The sequence below is a fragment of the Aedes albopictus genome, chromosome 1, assembly GCF_035046485.1.
Source record: "Aedes albopictus strain Foshan chromosome 1, AalbF5, whole genome shotgun sequence".
Lineage (NCBI taxonomy): Eukaryota > Metazoa > Arthropoda > Insecta > Diptera > Culicidae > Aedes > Aedes albopictus.
Genome location: NC_085136.1, coordinates 48000020 through 48006271, shown reverse-complemented (window position 1 = coordinate 48006271; position 6252 = coordinate 48000020).

Sequence of the window (6252 nt, the reverse complement as noted above, 5' to 3'; positions counted from 1 at the left end):
AAGATAAAGGGTACTTGTCAAATTTTTAAAATGGGTAATTTTTGCCCTTCTTAGAATTCCTACCGAGTACTCTTCAAAGAGTGAAAATGTTGTTGAAGTTTTTCGAGGTGCATCCAAGAGTGATGTTTTTCATTTTGCTGATTTTTGCGGGTAAGTAAAACTAAATATTTAACTAATATTCAATAAGTAAGAAACTGATTAGTGAATTATTTATTTCATTAGAATGTCAGAGGCCGCGAGCATGGTTCTGCTCGGTTCTGCCTTCCACCTGGATCAAAGTTGGATCTGCAGGCTTCCTTCAACCAGTTTCGGTATAAAGGTCCGTGGTCCGACTTGCAAAACCCATAGGAATAATGTTAGTATTATAATTAATAAATATTTCGCATGAACAATCTTGTGTTGCTTATTTATTATTAATTTGTTGTATTAATAATCACTAAGTCCCCATAAAATAATAAATAGGGTAAATTTTACTCTTTTCATAATTTCAAATCATTCCAGAAAAAGGGTAAAAATCACTCGTTGATTTGACGTACAAGCGGTTTACCCTTTTGAGAGTAAAGGCCGTTTACTCTTTTTATGAGTTCACCTAGTTACTCTCGAAAAGGGTACTTTTTTACTCTTTAAAGAGTACTTTGATCTCTCAGTGTACAAACTTCAAATTGATTTTTAAATAGGTTCCCGGGTACCAAAATTCATGAAAATTTGGATTTGGGCTCAGTTTGACATGCAGATTTAGAATATGAAATTATTATACGAATCAAAATAAAATCTACTTTGGCGACTACTTTTACCTAGAAATCCTCTACATAGAGATAAGCGGAAGTTACATATGTCGATTCGGCAACGCTGTTCATTTTGTTTACATCAGCTGCCAACACTTGCTGCAAAGCTAGATGTTCAAACTTTGTGCGTGACTTCGTAGTGGTTCAAGTTGTTTTGTTTACATTTTCCAATTATAATAGATTTTTTTTCAAAATTTTGAGAAAAAATAGCGGAGCAATCGATGAAATCTGAAATTTATTGTAAAGTGTTAAGCTAAACATATCGGCAGAACTGAAGCAAGAAGCAGCAATGAAAGTTTTTTCGAGAAGTGCAGCAACAAAAGTTTCGTCATACTTTTGAAAGCAGAATTAATTAAATTCTATCTTTTTACTAAACTTACATATACCGTCAATTTCTCGATATTAAAAATAAATAATTTTAATTTATTTAGCTCGGATTGCAATACCGTTCAATCGACGCCTTCTTACGAACGATCAGCCTGTTCATTTGGCTCACACTTTGACAGTTCTCTCTGCACGATTGGCTTACAATGGCCGCCTCCGCAGATCTCTAAAATGTAGGATTACTACTTTTACCTATAGATAGTAGAGTCACAGACAAACAGACGTTTCACTTGGAACAAATTGTGATGAAAACCATCGTCACGAAGATATAATCGCCCAATGCTAACCAGGCTATGTTACGCAAACCACTCAGTAGATGGCAGAAGTGAGCAAACGTCAAACAGGAGTAAAAACGATGCGAGCGCCGTGACCGAGCGATTTGCGAACTACAAAATATTTGAACTAGCCGTTAGAAAGGGTAACCACAGACAAACAGACGTCTCACTCTTCTCACTTCTCATCGTTACCCTTTTTAACGGCTAGTTCAAATATTTTGTAGTTTGCAAATCGCTCGGTCACGCTCGCATCGTTTTTACTCCTGTTTGACGTTTGCTCACTTCTGCCATCTACTGAGTGGTTTGCGTAACATAGCCTGGTTAGCATTGGGCGATTATGTTTTCGTGACGATGGTTTTCATCACAATTTGTTCCAAGTGATACGTCTGTTTGTCTGTGGGGTAACGATGAGAAGTGAGAAGAGTGAGACGTCTGTTTGTCTGTGGTAGAGTAAACATAGATCCGCGGACACCGTTGACTAAAATGTTTCAAGCGTGTAAGTAGTAACGCAGACAGACGTTCTAGCTCGAACAAATTTATTCAAATTTTCTATGCAAATTTTCACTAGCGACACCTAGGCAACCGATTGCCACAGTGCAGTCGCGTGCAGTTGACAGTTTGAGAAACCACGTGCTTCCAGCCGCTTACTTATCACCCAATTCACCACCCACCGAAAAATAAAATCAAAACAAACACTGTCAAAATCATTCCTACATTTGCGTCACATTCACAAAGATTTCCCAATGCGAGTGAAGTTCATCCAAATGCAGTTTTATTCAAGCAAATCTATGTAAAATAAAAGTAATAATGTGTAAAATATTTTACAAGAGTCCTGCGCTAATTTGTGCAAAAGATTTTAGACATTAAATAAAAGTCATTGGCTCTGCACAAATTATGTGGAAACATTATTAGCGTGCAACACGTGCGGTCTTTCCCGCCATCCGGCTGGAAGACGACCGTGGTGACAGTTGTTGGTCGCAACGCACGTGTGAGGCAGCGATTGAATATGAACGTCGCTAACGCCATCTGCTCGCTGATTGCCACTTGGCAATTTGTGGCGGCCATGTTTTTTACACACGCTGCTGAGTCAAACTTGAACGTCTGTCTGCGGTAGTAATTTTCAAGAGTGCGACGATTGAATATGACGTCATGCGCTCCATTGATGTTGTCCAAATCGTGACATCATGCTCGTTTGGATACAGATTTTGACAGTTCGTTTGGATACAACGGATTCATCAACACGGATCTATGTTTACTCTACTATCTATACTTTTACCCACAGCCAAAGATACACGCGAGATAGTCGCCTAAGGGTCTGTGTCAATTGGCGAATTAAAATTAATTTTTACTTAAATTTGACAGTTCAACACTTAAACTTGACAGTTGTGGTGTATTGGCACCACTGCCTGCAGCATGGCACACACCGCGATTTGACCTGACGACGGTTGCCATGTAATAAAACTTCAATCGCAGCAATCGCTGGCCAGAAATTGAAAATGTAAAAGTTAGTTTATAAGTGACTTTAGAATAAAACAGAAGTAAAATTGAAAATCTCTTTGATTATTCAAGACGTCACAGTTTGGCGACGAGGTAAAAACCAGAAGACTCGAAGATGAACGTGAAGCCCCCGGAGTTCAACGTCGGAGATTCCTGGCCACTTTATCAAGAACGCTTGGAACGCTTTTTCGTGGCCTACGACCTTAACGACGAGGACGACGACGAGAGGAGAGCTGCGTTCCTGCTGACTTCCGTTTCCCTGGAGGTCTACCAGATCATCAAAAATCTGTGTTTCCCGGACAAGCCGGAATGCAAAAGCTTTTCCCAGCTCTGCGAAGTGATGCGCCAGCGGTTTACCCCAACGGTGGTGGTTTTTCGAGAGCGTTCGAGATTTTTCGAAGCACGTCAAGGCGACAACGAGTCGGTGGTGGAGTGGGCCACCCGACTGAAAAAGTTGGCTATCGACTGTGATTTCGGTGCCACTTTGAACGAGTTCATCAAGAATATGTTCGTCGTGGGATTGCAGCGTGGTCCCATCTTCGAGCGAGTTTGCGAGGAAGACGCCACGGCGGCGTACGACGATTTGGTGAAGATTGCGATGAAGAAGGAATCGACTCTGCAGCGACGGGAAGTATACGATGTGCACCGGATCCAGCACGAGGTTGACAAGAACAAGACTATTCCTACGAAGTGCTCTGCTTGCGGAAGAGGCAACCACAATTTTCGTAAGTGCCAGTACAGGAGCTACATTTGCAAGATTTGCGATGAGAAGGGGCATTTAGCTAGGGTTTGCCCTAATGAAGAAAGCGATTCGTCATCGGAAAGGAGTTTCAGCGGCCCAGAGGTGAACAACCTACGTTTGAGCAAAATGGATGTCCTGCCACCCGTTCGGTTGGAGATTGACGTCAATGGTAAGCTGATCGATTTTGAGATGGACACAGGAAGCCCAGTAAACGCGATTTCGAAGAGTATGTTTGAGAAATTGTTCCCATATGCGAAGCTCATCACAAACGTGCGAGAGGAGTTCGTTTGCTACAACGGTAGCGGCTTCCGAGCGATAGGTAAGTTCAACGCTCGGATGCGGTTCAAGAAACACAATTCCAAGGAGGAAATTTTCGTATTCGACGGCGACCGGCACCCATTGCTGGGTCGACAGACTATGTTCAGCTGGGGACTGAAAATCGATTTTGGTGCGTCGTCGGTTGCTGTAGGCCACAGTAAGCCGCTGAGAAAAAACAGCAAGCGTGAGGTTATTTCTACGGCAGAGTCTCGATGTTTGAAAATGGCGTCCACGAGAAATGAGAACTGGAGAAATGAGAAATGAGAACCGTTGTCATCCGTTCAAAGGAGAGGCTCATCAAACAGGAATTGTGAGGAGTGCCACAAACCAAATCGCAGAAGGGGAATGCTGTTGAAGTTCGACGTCCTGAAGACGAATCGTAGCAGACGACAGCGTAAAGTGAATTCGGATGGAACTGGAGCGTTCGTAGTAGGTGATACTGTCTACGCAAGAGATTACCGTGACCCGAAGAAGCCTGCTTGGGTTCGAGCAACTGTGGTGAGGAAGCTTGGAGCTGCTCTGTACGAATGCGATGCCGTGGGTTCAAAACGCATCAAGCGACGAAGCCATCAACTGTTGGAGTATCCCTACGACAATTTCGAAGACGAGGACAATCAAGGGAATGATTCAAGTGACAACAAGTTCTACGAAGAGGATTTCGTCGACGAAGTTGAAGGATTCGAGCTGCCTCGGTTTGATCATCATCGATCGGATTGGACATACGTGAGCAGATTGAATCGAGAAGTGCGCCCACCGCGCTATCTTGAGGGGGAGTAGTTGTGGTGTATTGGCACCACTGCCTGCAGCATGGCACACACCGCGATTTGACCTGACGACGGTTGCCATGTAATAAAACTTCAATCGCAGCAATCGCTGGCCAGAAATTGAAAATGTAAAAGTTAGTTTATAAGTGACTTTAGAATAAAACAGAAGTAAAATTGAAAATCTCTTTGATTATTCAAGACGTCACAACAGTTTTCCTAAGGAAATAATTATCGAACTGTCAAGTTTAAGTGAAAATTAATTTTAATTCGCCAATTGACACAGACCCTAAGGAAACAGACTTGTTTTCAAATTTTTCATCATAGCGCTCTTTGATAATTTTTGCAAAAAGGTCGCCACATGGTCGGGTTATGTGATGACTGCTGCGGTAGCACGTGGTATTTGCACTGCGATTGAATTTCCACCATCATTGAAGGCCTTGGAAAGTAGTCGCCATAATTGCCTTTTTCGTGCAACGCACAATATCTCAACACCACTAAAAAAGCCAATTAAAATTAATTGTCACTTAAACTTGACAGTTCGATAATTATTTCCTTATGAGAACTGTCAAGTTTAAGTTTCGAAATGTCAAATTTAAGTAAAAATTAATTCTAGATTGAGTTTAAATAAGGGCGAAAGTAACATGAGAGAGTTCTCTTCATCGACTCTCTCTTCTGCAAATTAAAGTGACAAGATGCAAATTCAATCGAACTTTTTTACATTTAAACGCTAGATTGCATCGAAACCTACACTGAACGGCGGCTTGTGGTGAAAATTACTATTCTGAGGGTCAATTTAAATGCACAACGCCACTAAATTTGTGCAGACTGAGTTTCGTTTTAATTCAACAGAATTATGTTTTCAATTTTACCATGGACTCGATTTTCAGTTAAAAAAAGTTTCTGTTGGCAACCGGATTCGAACCAAGAATCTTGACATCACCAGGCTCGCTCGCTACCACTCAGCTATCGAACCGGTTGATATGAGAAGGAACAAAACGCACACAAAAAGCGTTGGTAAGTCGATGATCATGTTTTGCCATGGTAAATTTAAAAACATTGTTGTGCTTGTCATTACTGCAAGGCTCCTTTCAGTGTAGCGATTTATGACCAAAAAGTTCAACCGTATTTGCATCTTGTCACTTTAATTTGAAGAAGAGAGAGTCGATGAAGAGAACTCGCTCATGTTACTTGCGCCCTTATTTAAATTCAATCAAGAATTTTAATTCGCCAATTGGAACAGACCCTCAGAATAAATAACATATTAAATTCAAAAGTTCTGCACACGTTTTTTTTCTTTCGTTTTGTTTTCTCAGACAGGTTGATCCATCTTGCCATGCGTTTTGCAAATAGATTCTTTTTGAATGTTATGCTAGAGTTGTGTTGATAAAAAAACGAAAAGATCCGAAAACTTGCTCTCATGATTGATGTGAGTAACCAAGAGCAAATTTGAGTGCCGTCCACTTTTCGCTCTGACAGCTCTCGCACCC